General features: G+C 47.1%; 1 non-coding gene across 1 annotated transcript in view; it reads right to left on the bottom strand.

The window, feature by feature from the left end:
- Positions 1–2,262: 2,262 nt before the first annotated feature.
- Positions 2,263–22,487, bottom strand: part of LOC140898229 (uncharacterized) — a 39,113-nt gene continuing 18,888 nt past the window's right edge. The window contains exon 6 of the transcript XR_013634647.1: positions 2,263–6,093. This is a non-coding gene — a transcript (uncharacterized LOC140898229). The remainder of the gene's footprint in view (positions 6,094–22,487) is intronic.

Below are 22,487 nucleotides of genomic sequence, written 5' to 3'. Positions count from 1 at the left end.
TTAACACAGGCCACAGAGCTTCCCCAAAATAATTCCTAGAGCAGATTAGCAGAAAACATCCAATCTTGATTTTAAAATTGCCAGTGATGGAGAATCCACCATGGCTCTAGGTAAACTGTTCCAATGGTTAATAACTCTCACTATCTATTAAAGTGTATGCCTTATTTCCAGTCTGAATGACTAGTTTTAATTTCTGGCCACTTGATTAGAAAAAGTTGTTACAAGGAGGAGGGAGAAAAATTGTTCTCCTTAACCTCTAAGGATAGGACAAGAGGCAATAGGCTTAAATTGCAGCAAGGGAGGTTTAGGTTGAACATTAGGAAAAACTTCCTAACTCTCAGGGTGGTGAAGCACTGGAATAAATTGCCTAGGGAGATTGTGGAATTTCCATCATTGGAGATTTTTAAGAGCATGTTCGACAAACACCTGTCAGGGACAATACTTAGTCCTGCCATGAGTGCAGGGGACTGAACTAGAAGACCTCTTGAGGTCCTTTCCAATACTATGGATTCTATGGTTGTGTTATAACTGTCTCTGCAAGACTGAAGAGCCCCTTATCAAATATTTATTCCCCATGTAGGCACTTATAGACTGTAATTAAGTTACCCTTAACCTTCTCTTTGTTAAGCTAAATAGATTGTTTCTTGAGTCTATCATATACAGCCACATTTACCCTACAAACTTTGGTCAACACAAGTTACATTGGCATGCAGCTTCCAAAGTCTATACATTGCTTGGGCATGTGTATACTTGGCTGCTTGTGTCAGCGCTGCGTGTATTCACCTGGAGTGCTTGTGTTAAAATCATAGGGTTAAAAGGGCCTGCAAAGGTCATCTAGTCTAACCCTCTGCCAAGATGTGAGATAAAGCATCCAGAACAGATGGCTATCCAGCCTCCTTTGAAAACCTCCAGTGAAGGAATTTCCATGACCTCGCTAGCCAGTCTGTACCATTGTCCTACTGTTCCTACAGCTAGGAAGTTTTTCCTGACATTTAATCTAAATGTGCTATTGTCAAGGTTTTTTCCCCACTTTGAACTCTGAGGTACAGATGTGGGGACCTGCATGAAAACCCCCTAAGCTTATTTTTACCAGCTTAGGTTAAAACTTCCCCAAGGTACAAACTGTTTTACCTTTTGCCCTTGTACTTTATCGCTGCCACCACCAAATGTCTAACAGATATATAACCGGGAAAGAGCCCGCTTGGAAACGTCTTTCCCCCCAAAATCCTCCCCAAACCCTACACCCCCTTTCCTGGGGAAGGCTTGATAAAAATCCTCACCACTTTGCATAGGTGAACACAGACCCAAACCCTTGGATCTCAAGAACAATGAAAAAAGCAATCAGGTTCTTAAAAGAAGAATTTTAATAGAAGAAAAAGTAAAAAGAATCACCTCTGTAAAATCAGGATGGTAAATACCTTACAGGGTAATCAGATTCAAAACACAGAGAATCCCTCGAGGCAAAACCTTGTTACAAAAAGACACAAAAACAGGAATCTACATTCCATTCAGCACAGCTTATTTTCTCAACCATTTAAAGAAAACAGAATCTAATGCATATCTAGCTAGATTACTTACTAAGTTGTAAGACTCCATTCCTGTTTTGTCCCTGGCAAAAGCATCACACACACAGACAGAGAGAGAGTTTTTTTCTCCCTCCCTGTAGCTTTTGAAATTATCTTGTCTCCTCATTGGTCATTTTGGTCAGGTGCCAGCGAGGTTATCCTAGCTTCTTAACCCTTTACAGGTGAAAGGGCTTTTCCTCTGGCCAGGAGGGATTTTAAAAGGTGTTTACCCTTCCCTTTATATTTATGACAGCTATGCTGTAGTTTGAACCCATTGCTTTTGTCCTGCCCTCTGTGGCAAGAGAGAACAACTTTTCTCCATTTTTTTTATGGCACCCTTTCAAATATCTGAAGACTGCTGTCATGTCCCCCCTTAATCTCCTCTTTTCCAAACTAAACTAAAAATACTCAGTTCCTTCAGCCTTTGCTCATATGACTTGCATTCTATCCCTTTGATCATTGTTGTTGCATGCCTCTGAATCCTTTTTAGTTTCTATACATCCTTTTTATACATTGATAACCAAAATTGGACACAGTACTGCAGGTGAGGCCTAACCAGCGCCGAGTAGAGCGGTACTATTGGCTCCTGTGACTTACATGCTATGCCTCTGTTAAAGGGCTTATTCCTTCACCCACTTACTTCCCTGGTCCTTCTCGCATGAACAGAGAGCAACAATACCCGAAGTCCAAAGGTGCAAACAATTCATTGTTTATTGGGGTGAACTTCCAGCAAGCATGATTCCAGTTTCCTTCCTTAGTGTCCCCCTTCCCAGCTCTGACACCACAGAGCCTTACACCTGTGTCCCTGTTCCCATTCCCCCGCTTAGCAAAACATGATTCCAATTTCCCCTCCCCCTTACTTCCTGATTGACTGCAGACTATATAGTAAAACCTGAGTTCTGCTTAGCTATACCTTAACCAATCATTTTCCTGAAATTTAACTAACCATTCCTAACATATTGTAATATGATTATGTAACCAATTATATCCCACCACCTTAGTTTACACCCAGCAAAATTAATTATACAGAAGACAAACAATCACAGAACCAGACAGAGATTATACAGACAAACAATAGCAAAGTGGGAACTATAATGACAAAACAATACAGAAGTGAGGATTTCACAACTACATCTATAAAGACATAAGGGTTTCCCAGCTGTGTCTATTGATGTGAGTTCTTACCGAACAGAAAACTATCAAACTAAACTTCCTTTTACATCCTCTAGCTTTTCCCTTTCTCTAGAGGTGATAGATCGGATCACCTTTCTAACAGCCCCAGATTGCCTTATTTCAATGTGACTAGTTTGGAATGTGAGGATGTGACCATTCGCTTCCCAGCTTATGGCTGCTTCTGCTGCTTAGCCAAAGGCCTTAGCCTAAGAACAGGGCCTCAGACTGTCACAGTAAGAGAAGGCCCTTACACCGGCAGACAGTGATTTTGTTTCTTTCTTTTATACCTCTATAACTAGCTAAGTGATAAGAATACACCTAAATTCTTAGAGGATAGGCCTTTACAGACAGGCCTGAATATCTATATCCTAACAGCCTCTGCTAATGCAACCTAAAATTGACTTCCTTTTTTTGCAATAGAGTTGCACTGTTGACTCATGCTGGGGATGTGATCCACAATTCCCAGATCCTTCTCAGCAGTGCTGCTGCCAAGCCAGTTATTCCCCATTCAGTATTTGTTTTTTCTTCCCCCAGTGCAGCATCTTACCTTTGTCTATGCTGAATTTCATCCTGAGGTTCTGCCACCATGGCTGTTCCTCCCTGTTCTGCAGTGCTATCCCGTCCCATCAGCCAGTGCTAGTTGGCAGACTAGTCCCCTCAGTGGTCCCCTCAGGAAACTGTCATGTAAAAGTAACTGCTCTATTTCTTTCTTCTCTGCTAGCCATATTGCCTTGGCTGTCTCCCACCCATCTGAAGCTGTCCAGCTGCATGACTGCCCGTACACACAGAACAGCCTGTTCATATTAGGAACTGTCAGGACCATGGCCTCAACAGTAGCTTCCTCACGCTGCCTTACTGCAGTTTGAAAATGTCACTGGTGAGGGACAAAAAAAATGGATGAATGATGGGATGCCAGAAGAGGAATCCTAGGAGTTTGTTAGTTTGACCCCAAGTCCCAGTTGGTTGTGGTAGGCATCCCACAATGCACCATGAAAAAAATCCCACAATGCAGAGAGCCCAGTGGTGAAACATTGTGTCCTGGGGTATCTGCTCAGGATACTGCACAGTTATTTTGGCTAAAGTGAAGAGCAACAATTCAGAACGGAAGCAGCTAAAAGTGGCATATACAAAGAGAAGTGAATACACTCTTTCATGATAGTTATACTGATACAGTTAGAGCAGAAAAACATACACCAGAAAACTCTTTCCCATGCAGACATGGCCTAACTTCAATGAGTCTATCAGCCTAAAATTCAAATTCAAATGTAAACCTGTGGTTTCAATTTCACTGCGTTCTTCATTTCACCTGTCCTTACCACTAGTTCATACAAACAGCCAATTAACTTTACAATGGAATCTTTTAATATTAACACTCCCGCTCCAAACTCAGTTGATGAGATATTTTTGGAGTACAGAGAATTAGCTTCTATGTTTTTTCACTGTCCTGACTCTGAAGTGAACTCTGATATTTTTGTGTGTTTTAAGTGCCTGTATAAAAAAAGAAGAAAGAAACAGCGAGATAATTACAATGGAACGACAGTGCATTTAATGGACCTAGATTCTAAATGTACAAGGGATGATTACTCAGCCTTGTGGTCAGCCCCTTTGGTCTGACCTAGCATGGCTGTTGTTATGGAATAGGAACAAGTAAACGGGACATGCAGTTCACCTACTCATTATGGGGGCTCTGTAGTGTATACATGTATTGAAAAGGAGAACTGCAGACCCATGACAGTGTATGTATGTAACTTGACTGGCAGATATCAGTAACTCAGTCATCTACCTAAACCTTCTAGATCTGTGAATTCATAGTAACTACAGGGGAATAAAAAGCAGAATCCAAGTGTAATTTCAGCTGCTAGATTGTACAGTATAAAATAAACCCTTAAAGAGACTTTCCTGGAGGCCCATTTCACCCCACAAAGATAAATTTTCACACACTTGTCCTCTCCAGATAAAGGACTCTGAGCATTTGAGGAACTGGGATCTACCTCATTCCTCCTTGTTCAAAGCAAGAAAAATCACAATTAAACCATCGCCTTGACTCAGTGCTCAGAGCCCAAGATAGGATGTTTTGAACCTGAGTCCAACATTACTCCTGTATGTATCAATTCCATTAAATAACACACTGGGAAGAATAAACCAGAAGTTACAAAGTAAAGATTGTTCTAGGTTTCTAGTACCAAACTTAAATGTAGGAGCTGAAGAGGGGGCACTCAAAGCTTCCTTGAGAAGTGAGAATCAAATCCCATCACAACGTCTCAGTCTCTTGCTCTATTGGACTCCCTTCCAGGAATGTGATTTTATTCTCTGCTTTAATAACTGTTACACGTCCTTGTTACCTGGCCACTCCAGCCTGGCCTGACACTCAGATCCATGGGAATCGGCAAAGGTGTTATCCATCCCATCCCTAGCCAGGACCCCTCTAGAGTTTGTGTCCGGTGTAGATTCTCTGATATGTATTAAAGTCTGCTCTGAGATGTGCCCTCATTGCATTTTTAGGGTTTCTATCCCATGTGTTTTCTCTGATGTTTGCTGAGGTCTGAGCTGTATTGGAAGCTTTTTCCACAGGTCAGGCATTTATATGATCTCTCTCCTGTGTGGACTCTCTGATGTGCAATAAGATTGGAGTGCCAACCAAAGCTTTTCCTGCACTTGGGATATTCACAGGGTTTTTCACCCGTGTGGGTTCTCTGGTTTGAATCCAGGTGTGAGCACTGACCAAAGCTTTTCCCACACTCGGGACATTTGTGGGGCTTTTTGCCCATGTGGGTTCTCTGATGTTTAATAAGTTTCCACTTCTGATGGAAGCTTTTCTCACACTGGTGGCATTTATAGGCGCTCTCCCCCATGTGAGTTCTCTGGTGTGAAATAAGGTGCGAGTTCTGGTGGAAGCTTTTCCCACACAGGGAGCATGCGTGCGGCTTCACTCCTGTGTGGCTTCTCTGATGGGTAATAAGGTACCAGCTCCGGCTGAAGTTTTTCCCGCAGTTGGGGCATTTATAGGGCTTCTCCTCTGTGTGGATTCTCTTGTGTCTGATAACCGATGAGCTACATTTGAAGCTTTTATCACACTTGGGATACTTATAGGGTCTCTCTCCCATGTGGTTTCTCTGATGTTTTGTGAGGTCTGAGCTGAGACTGAAGCTTTCCCCGCAGTCACTGCATGTATAGAATTTCTCTTCTGTGTGGATGTGCAATGAGGTTTCTGCGCTGGCTGAAGCATTTCTCACAGTCAGGGCACTTGTAGGGTTTTTCTCCTGTACGGATTCTCTGATGAGTAAGAAGAATGGATTTCCAAGGGAAGCTTCTTCCACAGTCTCCGCACATGTAGGGTCCCTCTCCAGTGGGGATTCTCTGTTGAACAGCTTCTTTGATTTTCTTGTTCCTTCGAGAGGATCCTCTGCTCCTTTGAGAGGATTTACACTGTATCTTCTCTGGCCTGCAGACTCGCATGGGCTTCTCGCTGCTTAGGACTCTGAGAAAAGTTCACTTCACCTCTTCCTGGGACCACCCTGTGTGGTTTCACTGGCTCAGGACATTCCTGCTGAGGGGTCTCCTCCTCCTTTTCACTCACTGTCCAGTCACCTGCTGGGACAGAGGGAAACCAGACAGGAGTCACTCAGTATATTGAGGGGAGGGAACCAACCGAAATAGCTGATGGGGAGACTGAAATATTAGGAGATGAATCCCTCAAACCCAGCCACTCCCCTGCTGTCTCCTCTCCCGCACAGCCACACCACCACACGGGTGGTGCAGCTGGCTGCCAGACATGCTGCTCTGAGCAGCATGGTAAGGGTACCGGGGCTGGGGGGTTGGATAAGGGAGAGAGGGTTCCAGGGGGCAGTCAGGGGACAGGGAGTGGTTGGATGAGGCAGAGGTTCGGCAGGGGGGATGGTCGGGACAGGGAACAGGGGGCAGTTGGATAGGGCAGAGGTTCTGGGGATGGGAGCGGGGGTGCGGTCAGGGGACAAGGAGCAGGGGGGAGGGATAGCTCAGTGGTTTGAGCATTGGCCTGCTAAACCCCGGCTTGTGAGTTCAATCCCTGAGGGGGCCATTTAGGGATCTGGGGCAAAAATTGGGGATTGGTCCTGCTTTGAGCAGGGGGTTGAACTAGATGACCTCCTGAGGTCCCTTCCAACCCTGATATTCTATGATGGGTGGGGGTTTCTGAGGGGGGCAGTCAGTGGGGGTGGGAAGTGGGAGGGGTCAGATAGAGGGTGGGGCCAGGCTCTTTGGGGAGGCACAGCCTTCCCTACCCAGCCCTCCATACAGTTTCACACCCCGATGTGACCCTCGGGCCAAAAAGTTTGCCCACCCCTGTTCTATACACTATTTTCTACCATGCTCTGAAAGATGTATGTGTGTTAGTTATTGTGATTCCTGCTTTGTAGAGAATATTTGTTAAGAGTCTGTAATTACAATATCCTGCAAATGGTAGGTTGTAAATCTAGAAACCATTTGGTCAAAAAGCAGCCAAACCCATAAGAGTGTTTCATGAAGAAACAGAACACTTCCCTCTTGTACAAGATGCCAATGTGGTATAGATATGATCTTTATCACCAGAAAAGAGATTTTATCAGATATGTATGGCTGAGAAAGAGTCCTGGATGTGAAAAAGAATAGGAGGATGTTTTTATTCAGAAAACCTCAAAAATAAGTAATGCTTAAGATGTGCTATCACAGTTCTAAACAAAGTCTTTTATAGCCATCATGTTTACAAAGAAAAACTTCAGTTAAACCCACACAAAGAATTCTAGAAATATCCTGATTGAAATTGATTTCTTTTGTAAACACACTAATGTCTTCATTCTTTAAATATGGAGAAAATGTATGGTCAACATAATTACATCACACAATGCATGAAATTTTTGTCATCCCTGAGCAATATAGCTAAGGTGACCTAAGTTTTAGGTGTTGACCTGACTTCAGCCTGTTCTTGTGTGATTTTTGTTCCTACACACACACTCCCCTACCCAAAACAATACTTAGCCAGACGCTCCTGGTTGGGTTCACATGCACCTTTTGTCTTAGGTAGGGCTTATGCTTACAGTTCTGTTGACTGAAGGGTAACTTCATCCCTACAATCTCAATAGAGTTTTAACTCAACCCATAACAAGATTTCACCCAACTCTTAATACAATGTCAAAGAACCCCTATGATTAAAAGTAGTGGGAGCCACACCCGAGTTGGCAGAAGACAAGCAATTAGTAAAAGCTGACCTGACATTGCTTGTTTATCAACTCTACATATTTTTAATAATTTTTAAAATTAAGTGCATTAGCATCCACCAATTAAAATTACCTCTTTCTACCTCACACCCTTTCCCAGAAGAGAGTGAGCCAGGGACCAATTCTACCTCCTCATCCCATCCAACTAGAGATGAGGGTAGGGGCTACAGGGTCACACACAACCGGTGAAACCCCCAGAGTGATGTCTGCCATGAGGATACAAAAACTATGTCATTTTAGCAGAATCCTCACCTGTGTCGGTATCTCTCGGGATCTCCCTTTTCTTGTAGCCCTGGAGATCGGGGACCCAAGGCTCCTCCCCTAGTTCCAGCTGGGAGATCACATCCAGTTTGGAAATTGGAAATCCTGCTGCAGGGGGGTAGGGAGGAACAGGAACAAGGGTTGATCTTGTTCATTAAGGTCAGTGTACTTCCAGACCCAGGGTATGAGTAGTCCCCGAGAGAGGCTTCTTCCTCTCCCCAGCCCCACCTTACAGGGACTGGGCTATAAATCATACAAGATCCCATGACACACTGGTCTGGAGCAAGGATTCAACCACTGCCTAGGGAACAGTCCTAATTTATTCCCTGGGGGAACTGAGCAGGTTGCTACACTCTCTAGGTATGTGGTTTGCAACTAAGTTTCCACGACAGATTACAACCTCTGCACCCCCTCACACATGTGCCCCCACCCACCCATAGGCCTCCACAACACAGGCCAGAACAGGAATATGTTACTTAGGTTGACCCAGCTACTTCACTCACAGGTGTGAAAAATGCACAATTCCTCCCCCGCCCCCCCGAGCAATGCAGTTATCCTGACCTAAGTCCCCAAGCAGACAGCACTAGGTTGACAGAAGAAATCGTCCACAGACCTAGCTGCTGCCTCTTGGGGAATTGGATTTACTATAGTGAAGGGAGAACCCCTCCCCTCATTGTATTAAATGTTTACACTTAATCACTACAGTAGCCCTGTCTACACGGGGATTTAGGCTGGCTTAACTACGTCACTCAGAAGTGTGAATTTTTCACACCCCTGAGCAGTGTAGCTGGGTTGATCTAATTTTCTAATGTGGACCAGCCCTTAGGCCATGTCTATACGTACAGTGCTGCAGCTGTACCACTACAACCTCAGCACATCCAGTGGAGACGCTCTATGCTATCGTAACATCCCTTAGGGCATGGCTGCGTTTGCAGATGTAGAGCGCTGTGAGTTAAACCAGCCCTCAGAAAGCGCAGTAGGGAAAGTGCTACAGTGTGTTCATACTGTCAGCTGCAAGTGCACTGACGTGGCCACATTTGCGGCACTCACAGAGGTATTGGGAGTGGTGCATTATGGGCAGCTATCCCACAGAGCACCTCTTCCCATTCTGGTACTGTGGCTTGGGTGGGGCATTCTGGGTCCTGTCCCAACGCCCCATGATGCATCGCTTTGCATCTCAGCAATCCCTGTGCTTCTGTCCACATTTGGCACCCTCTTTCAACGTTTTTTGTACTGTCTTCCCTTTCGGTCTGCGGGAATGGATCCTGAACTGCTGAGGAATATGCTGATGTGTCTCGCCAGCACATCATGAATGGCAGTCGAGTTACTCCTTAAACTACCAACTGACAGTGAGGAGTCCGACGATGATGTTGACTCACATAATGCATACGACATGAGATTGCTTGTGGCATTCACGGACATGTTCATCACAGTGGAACGCTGCTTCTGGGCTCGGGAAACAAGCACTGAGCAGTGGGAATCACATTGTCACGCAAGTCTGGGATGACGAGCAGTGGCTGCAGAACTTTCAGATGAGAAAAGTCACTTTCATGAGACTGTGTGCTGAGCTCGCCCCCCACCCTGCAGCGCAAGAACACGAGACTGAGAGCTGCCCTGCCAGTGGAGAAGCAGGTGGCTATTGCAGTCTGGAAGCTGGCAACTCCAGACAGCTACCGATCGGTCGCTAACCAGTTTGGAGTGGGAAAGTCGACCACTGGAATCATGTTGATGCAAGTTTGCAGGGCCACTAATTGCATCCTGCTCAGAAGACCCGGGACTCTGGGTTACATGCATGCCATTGTGGCTGGCTTTCACAAATGGGTTCCCTAACTGAGGAGGGGCAATAGATGGGATGCATATTCCAATTCTGGCACCAACCCACCTAGCCTCCGAGGATGTTAATTGGAAGGGGTATTTCTCTATGGTACTCCAGGCGCTTGTGGATCACTGTGGGCATTTTACTGACATTAACGCTGGTCCAGAAAGGTGCATGATGCACGCATCATTTGGAACACAGGCCTGTTCAGGAAGCTGCAAGCTGGGACTTTCCTCCCAGACCAGAAGATCACTGTAGGGGAAGTGGAAATGCTCATTGTGATCCTTGGAGACCACGCTTACCCTTTAATACCATGGCTCTTGAAACCCTACACAGGGAGCCTTGACAGCAGCAAGGAGCGGTTCAACAGCAGGTTGAGTCAGCGCAGAATGACTGTGGAGTGTGCTTTTGGCCATTTAAAGGGCCGCTGGTGCTGTCTGTATGGGAAGCTGGATCTGGCCAATGACAACATCCCCACGGTTATATCCGTGTGCTGTGCCCTCCATAACATTTGTGAAGGGAAGGGTGAACGATTCACTCAGGCATGGACCTTAGAGGTTCAACACCTGGAGACTGAATTTGAACAGCCAGAAAGCAGGGCTATTAGAGGGGCCCAGCATGGGGCTGTAAGGATTAAGGATGCCTTGAGGGAGCAATTTGAGGCTCAAAGCCACTAGTAATGTTTGGTGCCCTACATGGGAGTGAAGTGCAGTGGTTCTAATGTTAGTAGGAATCTGTGTTTGCTACACTGACTTGCAGCGCCTGTTGCTTTCCATAGTAAAGAATGGTTTCAAAGCCAAAAAAGCCATTTATTTAAAAGAAAATTCAACAAAAACAACTGCTTGGGAAACAGAAAGGGCAAGGGGGTCGGATGGGGAACGGTACACTCACAGATTTGCATGTGTCCTGTTATCATACTCAGCCTTCCTGTTTCGAGTGGTGTGCAATGAGTGCTGCACTTCTGGCTGGCTAAAATGCATGGTGATGGGAGTTGAGTGCAGTAGGTAATTTGCAGGGCTGGGTGGTGAAGCTACGGCTGCTGGAAGTGGCTGGTGGTGATAAGAACCTGGATGTGGGAGAAAGTGGGTTGGAGGTGACATAGGGGCACAAGGGAAAGAGTTTTGGGACAAGGGCTGCAGGGTGGGGGCAGGGGGTGTGGGCACGGAAGTGCTCTGCCTGCATTGCTATGAGCTCCTGTATCGAGTCCCCTTGGCTCTCCATAATGTTTAGCAGCCGCTCTGTGCTTTCGTGCCAGCAATCCACATTCTGCTGGCAGACCCTCCTTTCACTCTCCTGCCATCATGCACTTTTTGATTTTCATTAAGGGACTACTGCATTACTTCATGCAGCACGTCCTCTTTGCTTCTACATGGCCGCTTCCTGATTCTTTAGAGTCTTTTGGCCAGCGATAACAAGGATGGCTGAAAGCTCAAGGCTGCATCTGTAAAGCCAAAATGCAACACTTAACAGAAACAGCATTGTTCACACCAGACAGAGCAATGATTCGGCCGTACTTAAAGTAGACAAGCACAGTCTACACAATAGCAGAAATTGCCCATCCCAAAGTGATCGCACATAACCCACAGGAGCTCCAAAATGGTGAGTAAGCACAGGGGCAAGGGGGACTGATTGTTTCATGGCCGTACTGTCCTCTGTTCTGTGCCTTGGGGAGAGCCAACAGCTGCAGAGCGCCACTATACTGAACGCTGTCCCCACATTTTCCACAGGAGTTCATCCTGAAAGACATCTTACTGCTGAGGGTGACCTGGGAAGCAAGGGAGGGTCTTCTACCACAATGCGGCTTCCGACTTGGCCCATATGCAGCTTGCCTGTGTGCAGCAATGGTCCCCCTCACCCCTCACGGCACAGTGGCATGGACATGTTAGCCTTACTGGGACAAGGAGCACAGTAGGTCTGCCAAGGAACCTGCCCAAGCGGATTGCCCAGCTTCTGCGTGAGACCTTTGAAGAGATCACTGAGACCAATTACTGTGATGTGAGAGAGCACATCAACACCCTGTTCCGCATCTAGGCATGCATGCATGCAGCCCTAACCCTCCTCGCCCCAAGAGCCCGCACTGAACAACTTCCTTCCCAAAATAAAAGCTGCTTACTGGGCACCTCTTCGGGTGTTTTTGTTCTTCCCCAAGCACCAGCCGCTGCGACTGGCTACCTTCCTCCTGGCTTGAGAACAGCTCCTGGCTGCCTACATCTAGGGATGCAGGGCTGTCTCCCTCCTCCTCAGCACCCTCGCTGGGCTCTGAAGTGTCCATGATGGTCTTCAGAGTGGAGGTGGGGTCGCCCCCAAGTATTGCGTCCAGCTCTTTGTAGAAACAGCAGGTCACAGGGGCAGCACCAGAGCGGCGGTTTGCCTCCTGTGCCTTGTGATAGGCATTCCACAGGTCCTTCACTTTAACCCTGCACTGCAGTGCGTCCTGGTTATGTCCCTTTTCCATCATGTCCCTTGATATCTGCCCGAAGATAGTGCAATTCCTATGGCTGGAGTGCAGCTGGGACTGGACAGCTTCCTTCTCCCAAACACTGATGAGGTCCAGCACCTTGCCATTGCTCCATATTGGGGATCACCTGGCGTGTGGAGGCATGGTCACCTGGAAAGAGTCACTGAGAGCACTCTGTGCCTTGTTGAGCAAACAGGAAGGGGATTTTCAAAACTCCCAGAGAATTTAAAGGGCGGGTCTGACGGTTGGTCACCTGAGGGCAGGGCAGTAGAGTTCAAAGTGATGACCAGAGTGGCTAGAACAGGCGTTGTGGGACACTTCTGGAGGCTGATCAGAGCGCATTAATAGAACAGGGCATCCACACTGGCGCTCCAGCCGGGGAGCGGTAAGCTTGTCGAGGTGGATTACCATGAGCACTCAAGCCACGGAGTCCAGGCACTCTATGTGCCTTGCCAGTGTGGATGTGTCATTAGTCCGGGCGCCTGGGGCTGCTTTAATGTGCTCTAAGGGCATGGCTACACTTGCAAGTTAGTCTCCTGTCCCGTGGGAGGGATGTGGAGGGGACTCGTGCGTTCTGGGGATTAGAGAGACTGATTCTCCTGAAATCAAGGAAACCCACAAGGAACCCTGCACAGAAGCTTCAGACTCCACAGCTTTTCATACCTGAGGGGACGGCTATAGTGATGCCACTTTAAGGTCTCCCACCAGCATAATTAAACCACCCTTAACAAGCGGCGGGGAACCAGCTGAGCAGCGGGGGACAGCAGAGCAGCACACAGCAGGAGTTTGCCTGGGACTGGTAAGTATCCGAGTGTGTGTTTGTTTGCTTGCTGAGGAAGTATCCGAGCGTGTGTTTGCTGGGAGGGCAGTGTGAGAGCCTGAGTGAGTGTCTGATTGGCTGCTAGCCTGCAGGGGGCGGGCATTAGGGTGTCTGTTTGTTTGCATCAGGGAAGCCTGGCTGTTTAAAAATAGCCAGAGCTTCGCGAACCAGCTGAGCGGCGGCGAACCAGCAGAGCAGCACACAGCAGGAGTTTGCGTGGGAGTTCACCTGGAGTGAGCCCAGTGAGGCTTACGTCTTGCAAACTGCTCTGAGGAAGCTCATAGTAGGAAGGTGATATGGAAGGGGGGGTGGTCAGCTGTTGTGACCTGCACTGGATGTGCCATGTTTGTCTTTCTTCCACAGGACAGAAGCGACTTCGTACAGACAAGGTGCAAGCTGGTCTCCATATTGGAAGAGAAGATTGAAGGTCTAGAGCAACAGATAACGACCCTGCGTTGCATACGAGAAACTGAGGATTTTCTGGACAAAACTCAGGCTAGGCTTCTAGGGGCACAAAGCTCTAAAGATATAGAGCAGGTTGCACAGAGGAGGAGCCAAGAGGCCAGTGAAGAAGCTTGGCAACATGTGACCTCCAGAAGAGGTAAGCGGAATGTCCGGGTTCCAGTAACGCAGACACAGGTAACTAACCGCTTTCATGTTCTCTCCACAGGTACCGTTGCCGAGAGTGGACCAGATGATATGTCTGAGGCGAGAAAGCAGAAGGAGACTCCGCTGCTTGGAAGGCATGAGATGCGATGTCCTGAGGTTGGGGGTTCCACGACCACCACTCCCAAGAGGAGAAGGCGGGTGGTGGTGGTCGGGGACTCTCTCCTCCGGGGGACTGAGTCATCTATCTGCCGCCCTGACCGGGAAAACCGAGAAGTCTGCTGCTTCCCAGGGGCTAAGATTCGCGATGTGACGGAGAGACTGCAGAGACTCATCAAGCCCTCGGATCGCTACCCCTTCCTGCTTCTCCACGTGGGCACCAATGATACTGCCAAGAATGACCTTGAGCGGATCACTGTGGACTACGTGGCTCTGGGAAGAAGGATAAAGGAGTTGGAGGCGCAAGTGGTGTTCTTGTCCATCCTCCCCGTGGAAGGAAAGGGCCTGGGTAGGGACTGTCGAATCGTGGAAGTCAACGAATGGCTACGTAGGTGGTGTCGGAGAGAAGGCTTTGGTTTCTTTGACCATGGGATGGTGTTCCATGAAGGAGGAGTGCTGGGCAGAGACGGGCTCCATCTTACGAAGAGAGGGAAGAGCATCTTTGCGAGCAGGCTGGCTAACCTAGTGAGGAGGGCTTTAAACTAGGTTCACCAGGGGAAGGAGACCAAAGCCCTGAGGTAATTGGGAAAGCGGGATACCGGGAGGAAGCACAGGCAGGAATGTCTGTGAGGGGAGGGCTCCTGCCTCACACTGAGAATGAGGGGCGATCAACAGGTTATCTCAAGTGCTTATATACAAATGCACAAAGCCTTGGTAACAAGCAGGGAGAACTGGAGGTCCTGGTGATGTCAAGGAATTATGACGTGATTGGAATAACAGAGACTTGGTGGGATAACTCACATGACTGGAGTACTGTCATGGATGGTTATAAACTGTTCAGGAAGGACAGGCAGGGCAGAAAAGGTGGGGGAGTAGCCCTGTATGTAAGGGAGCAGTATGACTGCTCAGAGCTCCGGTACGAAACTGTAGAAAAACCTGAGTGTCTCTGGATTAAGTTTAGAAGTGTGTGCAACAAGAGTGATGTAGTGGTGGGAGTCTGCTATAGACCACCGGACCAGGGGGATGAGGTAGATGAGGCTTTCTTCCGGCAGCTACTAGATCGCATGCCCTGATTCTCATGGGTGACTTTAATTTTCCTGACATCTGCTGGGAGAGCAATACAGCGGTGCATAGACAATCCAGGAAGTTTTTAGAAAGCGTAGGGGACAATTTCCTGGCGCAAGTGCTAGAGGATCCAACTAGGGGGGGCGCTTTTCTTGACCTGCTGCTCACAAACCGGGTAGAATTAGTGGGGGAAGCAAAAGTGGATGGGAATCTGGGAGGCAGTGACCATGAGTTGGTTGAGTTCAGGATCCTGACACAGGGAAGAAAGGTAAGCAGCAGGATACAGACCCTGGACTTCAGGAAAGCAGACTTCGACTCCCTCAGGGAATGAATGGCCAGGATCCCCTGGCGGACTAACTTGAAGGGGAAAGGAGTCCAGGAGAGCTGGCTGTATTTCAAGGAATCCCTGTTGAGGTTACAGGGACAAACCATCCCGATGAGTCGAAAGAATAGTAAATATGGCAGGCGACCAGCTTGGCTTAATGGTGAAATCCTAGTGGATCTTAAACATAAAAAAGAAGCTTACAAGAAGTGGAAGGTTGGACATATGACCAGGGAAGAGTATAAAAATATTGCTCGGGCATGTAGGAATGATATCAGGAGGGCCAAATCGCACCTGGAGCTGCAGCTAGCGAGAGATGTTAAGAGTAACAAGAAGGTATGTTGTCAACAAGAAGAAAGCCAAGGAAAGTGTGGGCCCCTTACTGAATGAGGGAGGCAACCTAGTGACAGAGGATGTGGAAAAAGCTAATGTACTCAATGCTTTTTTTGTCTCTGTATTCACTAACAAGGTCAGCTCCCAGACTGCTGCGCTGGGCATCACAAAATGGGGAAGAGATGGCCAGCCCTCTGTGGAGATAGAGGTGGTTAGGGACTATTTAGAAAAGCTGGACGTGCACAAGTCCATGGGGCCGGATGAGTTGCATCCGAGAGTGCTGAAGGAATTTGCGTCTGTGATTGCAGAGCCATTGGCCATTATCTTTGAAAACTCGTGGCGAATGGGGGAAGTCCCGGATGACTGGAAAAAGGCTAATGTAGTGCCAATCTTTACAAAAGGGAAGAAGGAGGATCCAGGGAACTACAGGCCAGTCAGCCTCACCTCAGTCCCTGGAAAAATCATGGAGCAGGTCCTCAAAGAATCAATCCTGAAGCACTTGCATGAGAGGAAAGTGATCAGGAACAGCCAGCATGGATTCACCAAGGGAAGGTCATGCCTGACTAATCTAATTGCCTTTTATGATGAGATTACTGCTTCTGTGGGTGAAGGGAAAGCAGTGAATGTATTGTATCTTGACTTTAGCAAAGCTTTTGACATGGTCTCCCACAGCATTCTTGTCAGCAAGTTACGGAAGTATGGGCTGGATGAATGCACTATAAGGTGGGTAGAAAGCTGGCTAGATTGTCAGGCTCAACGGGTAGTGATCAATGGCTCCATGTCTAGTTGGCAGCCGGTATCAAGTGGAGTGCCCAAAGGGTCGGTCCTGGGGCCGGTTTTGTTCAATATCTTCATAAATGATCTGGAGAATGGTGTGGATTGCACTCTCTGCAAATTTGCGGATGATACTAAACTGGGAGGAGTGATAGATACGCTGGAGGGGAGGGATAGGATACAGAAGGACCTAGACAAATTGGAGGATTGGGCCAAAAGAAATCTGATGAGGTTCAATAAGGATAAGTGCAGGGTCCTGCACTTAGGATGGAAGAATCCAATGCACCGCTACAGACTAGGGACCGAATGGCTAGGCAGCAGTTCTGCGGAAAAGGACCTAGGGGTGACAGTGGACGAGAAGCTGGATATGAGTCAGCAGTGTGCCCTTGTTGCCAAGAAGGCCAATGGCATTTTGGGATGTATAAGTAGGGGCATAGCGAGCAGATCGAGGGACGTGATCGTTCCCCTCTATTCGACATTGGTGAGGCCTCATCTGGAGTACTGTGTCCAGTTTTGGGCCCCACACTACAAGAAGGATGTGGATAAATTGGAGAGAGTCCAGCGAAGGGCAACAAAAATGATTAGGGGTCTAGAACAGATGACTTATGAGGAGAGGCTGAGGGAGCTGGGATTGTTTAGCCTGCAGAAGAGAAGAATGAGGGGGGATTTGATAGCTGCTTTCAATTACTTGAAAGGGGGTTCCAAAGAGGATGGCTCTAGACTGTTCTCAATGGTAGCAGATGACAGAACGAGGAGTAATGGTCTCAAGTTGCAGTGGGGGAGGTTTAGATTGGATATTAGGAAAAACTTTTTCACTAAGAGGGTGGTGAAACACTGGAATGCGTTACCTAGGGAGGTGGTAGAATCTCCTTCCTTAGAGGTTTTTAAGGTCAGGCTTGACAAAGCCCTGGCTGGGATGATTTAACTGGGAATTGGTCCTGCTTCGAGCAGGGGGTTGGACTAGATGACCTTCAGGGGTCCCTTCCAACCCTGATATTCTATGATTCTAAGCCACGGTAGCTATGATGGTGGGAGAGCATCTTTCGCTGACATAGCGCTATCCACACTGGTGCTTTTGTCAGCGAAACTTATGTCTGTCCTGGAGGGGGGCGGTGAGGAAGAGGAGGTTTCCGCACATCTGATCAACAAAAGTTCTACCAACAAAAATGCTAGTGTAGACATAGCCTAAGGGGCTTGTCTATGTAACCCACATATCTCCTGGGTGTGGGGTTCTGTCCCATCTAGTGGCACCAAGACCACTTAGAGAGATTAATAAGTCTGCTCTACAGCCTTAGCTAACAAGCATATGGCTTTTAGCTCATGAGTCATCCACCACTTCCACCCATTTGGTTTCATCTCCCACGCCTCAATTACAGTTTTAGGCTTCCCATCTAGGATGTGCCTTTCTATTTCCTCAGGAACACCCCCTAAGAACTGCTCCATTTGCATTAGGAAGGACAGATCTTCCAGAGATTTAAACACTTGCTCCTGATATCCAGGCATCCCAATTTTTTTACAATGTGGTAGGCGTGTCGGGGAAAATGTCATGTCTGGTTTCCACCTTAGGGCTCTGAGCTGCCAACGGGCATGCCCGGGTGTTAGCCCCATTCTAATTCTGGCCTTTTTTTAAAAAAAGTTCGTAGCTGTTCATGTGTTCCTTAGGCATTTTAGCTGCCACCTCTGCTAAGGGTCCACTGAGCTGCAGCCTCAGTTCCACCATATACTGGTCTGTGGAGATGCTGTACCCAAGGCAGGCCCTTTTGAAATTTTCTAAGAAGGCCTCTGTATCATCACCTACCTTGTAGGTGGGGAATTTTTTGGAATGGGGAGCGGTACCTGGAGAAGGATTGTTAGGGTTATCTGGTAGACCCAGCTTAGCCCTTTCCAGATCTAAGCGCTTCAGCTCTAATTCTGTATCCAAAATGTTTCGCCTCTGCCTCAAACATTTTGTCTCCATTTCCATCTCCAAGTGTTTTGCCTGTTTCCTCTCCTCCGCTTCCAACTCCAAGCGCTTTAAGGCCATTTGTCATTCATGTTCTGTCTGTCTCTCTTCAGCTTCCAATCTGGCTAATTCTAGTTTCTTTTGGACCTCACTTTCTGTCATCCTAGCCTCCCTGCGGTTAGCCTAGCCTAACCCCAGAGCTAGAAAGAAGGGCGGGGGGGACGACACCAAAAAACACCCCAACAGCTTGTGAATTCCCTTGCTGTAACTTAACTCCTCTGCCTCCAGGCAAAGCAGGGGGAGGGGGGGATTTCCAGCTGCTCTCAGTTTAAAAACAAAACAAAAAAAACCTCCCTGGTTTTCAATCAGCCAAAAGAAAAAATGTTCTCTTTTAAAAACCTGTGCTCTGGTTCAAAATGATCCCACCACACTGCCACTATGTCAGGGTTCCCTCCCCACTCTGAACTCTGGGGTACAGATGTGGGGACCCACATGAAAGACTGCCTAAGTTTATTTCTACCAGTTTAGGTTAAAAACTTCCCCAAGGTACAAGTTCTTCCTTGTTCTTGGACAGTATCATTGCCACCACCAAGTGAGTTAGACAAAGACAGTATCGGGGGATCCCCCAAAGCAGCTGCTTAGATTCTGCTCTTTGACTGCACAACTTCAGCCTAAAGGGACCAGTTCCTTTGCTTATAACATGCTCAGAATTACTAGATGGACCTTGGGTCTGATCCAGTCTGGCAAATTTTATGTTCATCTTTAAGGTTGACAATTTCTGTTGATGGGTGAATTTGTTTTAGAAACTTTTCAGTAAACAACACTTAACCTGTTTTTGAGAAGGGGCTGAACTGGGGAGAGCGGGGGGGAAATTTAAGCAAAAATTTCATCACTTTAAAAAGTTCTCAGATTTTCAATAGCTCTAACATGTTAAACATTTTGGCTGTAAACTTTATATATGACAGGTACAGACTTACTAGGTCAGACACTCTTCTCTCTATAGACTGGAAAAAAATTGTGTTGAGGTATATGTGTGTAGGGTAGCGCTTGAATAAATCTCCTTTCTGTATACATACAGATTCCTCCCCATTTGACAGGAGTTGTTTACTCACTTAGGGCTTGTCTACACTTAACAGACTGTGCAGCTGAATTACTGCAGTGAAGACATTACTTACGCCAATGGGCACAGGTACTCCACCTCCCTGCCTTACCAAGTGGGGGGGGGGGGCGGGGGTCAGTGCTAACAGCCCACTTCCACCTTAATTGAATTGGCTTATTAACAGTTGAAAAGAAGGGGTTGAAATCACTTTCATAGTGCTAATGAGGCCAATGTAAACAAGGTGGCCCATTTCAAATGGCCTACATTTAGTAAGGCAACTCCCATCTTTTCATATGCTGTGTATTTATACCTCCCTACTATGTTTCACTCCATACATCTGATGAAGGGGGTTTTAGCCCACAAAAGCTTATGCCCAAATAAATTTGTTAGTCTCTAAGGTGCTACAAGGACTCCTCATTGCTTTTGCTGATACAGACTAACATGGCTACCACTCTGAAACCTTTCAGAGTAACAACCGTGTTAGTCTGTATTCGCAAAAAGAAAAGGAGTATTTGTGGCACCTCAGAGACTAACCAATTTATTAGAGCATGAGCTTTTGTGAGCTACAGCTCACTCCAACGGATGCATGCTGTGGAAAATACAGAAGATGTTTTATCACTACAAAAGGTTCTCTCCCCCCCCCCCCCCCCCGCCCACTCTCCTGCGGTAATAGCTTATCTAAAGTGATCACTCTCCTTACAATGTGTATGATAATCAAGGTGGGCCATTTCCAGCACAAATCCACGTTTTCTCCCCACCCCCCACCCTCCTGTTGGTAATTCATAAACCAGTCGGAGAACACTTCAGTCTCTCTGGTCACTCGATTTCTGATCTCAAAGTGACTATCCTTCAACAAAAAAACTTCAAAAACAGATTCCAACAAGAGACTGCTGAATTGGAATTTGCAAATTGGATACAATTAACTTAGGCTTGAATAGAGACTGGGAATGGTTGATTACTTTTTATAATGAATCAACCATTCCCAGTCTCTATTCAAGCCTAAGTTAATTGTATCCAATTTGCAAATTCCAATTCAGCAGTCTCTTGTTGGAATCTGTTTTTGAAGTTTTTTTGTTGAAGGATAGTCACTTTGAGATCAGAAATCGAGTGACCAGAGAGACTGAAGTGTTCTCCGACTGGTTTATGAATTACCAACAGGAGGGTGGGGGGTGGGGAGAAAACGTGGATTTGTGCTGGAAATGGCCCACCTTGATTATCATACACATTGTAAGGAGAGTGATCACTTTAGATAAGCTATTACCAGCAGGAGAGTGGGGTGGGGGGAGAGAAAACCTTTTGAAGTGATAAACACCCATTTTTTCATGGTCTGTGTGTATAAAAACATCTTCTATATTTTCCACAGTATACATCCGATGAAGTGAGCTGTACCTCATGAAAGCTTATGCTCAAATAAATTGGTTAGTCTCTAAGGTGCCACAAGTACTCCTTTTCTTTTTACTCAAACCTGTAGCGCTTCGAATCATAGAATATCAGGGTTGGAAGGGACCACAGGAGATCATCTAGTCCAACCCCCAACTAAATCATCCCAGCCAGGGCTTTGTCAAGCCTGACCTTAAACCTCTAAGGAAAGAGGTTCCAATACCTCCCTAGGTAACGCATTCCAGTATTTCACCACCCTCCTAGTGGAAAAACTTTTTCCTAATATCCAACCTAAACCTCCCACAGTGCAACTGGAGACCATTACTCCTCATTCTGTCATCTGCTATGACTGAGAACAGTCTAGATCCATCCTCTTCGGAACCCCCTTTCAGGTAGTTGAAAGCAGCTATCAAATCCCCCCTCATTCTTCTCTTCCACAGACTAAACAATCCCAGTTCCCTCAGCCTCTCCTCATAACTCATGCGTTCCAGTCCCCTAATCATTTTTGTTGCTCTCCGCTGGATGTTTTTCAATGTTTTCACATCCTTCTTGTAGTGTGGGGCCCAAAACTGGACACAGTACTCCAGATGAGGCCTCACCAATGCTGAATAGAGGGGAATGATCACATCCCTCAATCTGCTAGCAATGCCCCTAAAATGCCATTAGCCTTCTTGGCAACAAGGGCACACTGTTGACTCATATCCAGCTTCTTGTCCACTATAACCCCTAGGTCCTTTTCTGCAGAACTGCTGCAACCAGCACCAGAACCATTGCCAGCACTGAATCCAGCGCTTGCAACCCCATCTACAACTCCAACGCCAGAGGGCAGTACCGAGTCTGCCCTGGCAGCAGCAGCTAACCCTGTGCAAGAGGTTCAGCCAGAGCCTGAAATACAACATAGTGCACCAACGGAGAGCAGTTCACTGTCAATGGAAACAGCCCAATCACCAACATCGCTTCCAGAGGGACCAAGCCCAAGTCCACAATGCAGTCAGGAACTGATGTCTCCAGCATCAAGAGAACAGTTCCAGGCAGAGCAGGAAGCAGATGAAAGCCTCCAGCAAGTTTGGACCATGGCACGGAGCAACCCACCGCCTCTCAACTCTTCTAATTGATCCCGGGTTGTTGTAGAAAGAGGACTTTTATACAAGGAAACTCTTTCTGGTGGGCACCAGGAAGACTGGCATCCTCAGAGACAGTTGGCAGTTCCAACTAAGTACCTGGTAAAGCTCTTGAGCTTAGCCCACGATCATCTTACTGGCCATGCTGGGGTGAACAAGACCAAAGACCATTTGGGGAAGTCATTCCACGGGGGGGGGGGGGTAAGGAGGGAATGGGCAAGGATGTTTCTACCTATGTCCAGTCTTGTGAGGTATGCCAAAGAGTGGGAAAACCCCAAGACCAGGTCAAAGCCCCTCTCCAGCCATTCCCCATAATTGAGGTTCTATTTCAGCGAGTAGCTGTGGATATTCTGGGTCCTTTC

Source organism: Lepidochelys kempii, chromosome 14 (assembly GCF_965140285.1).
Source record: "Lepidochelys kempii isolate rLepKem1 chromosome 14, rLepKem1.hap1, whole genome shotgun sequence".
In the NCBI taxonomy this organism is placed as follows: domain Eukaryota; kingdom Metazoa; phylum Chordata; order Testudines; family Cheloniidae; genus Lepidochelys; species Lepidochelys kempii.
The sequence above is the reverse complement of the archived record's forward strand: the minus strand, read 5'-3'. Positions and strand labels throughout refer to the sequence as shown.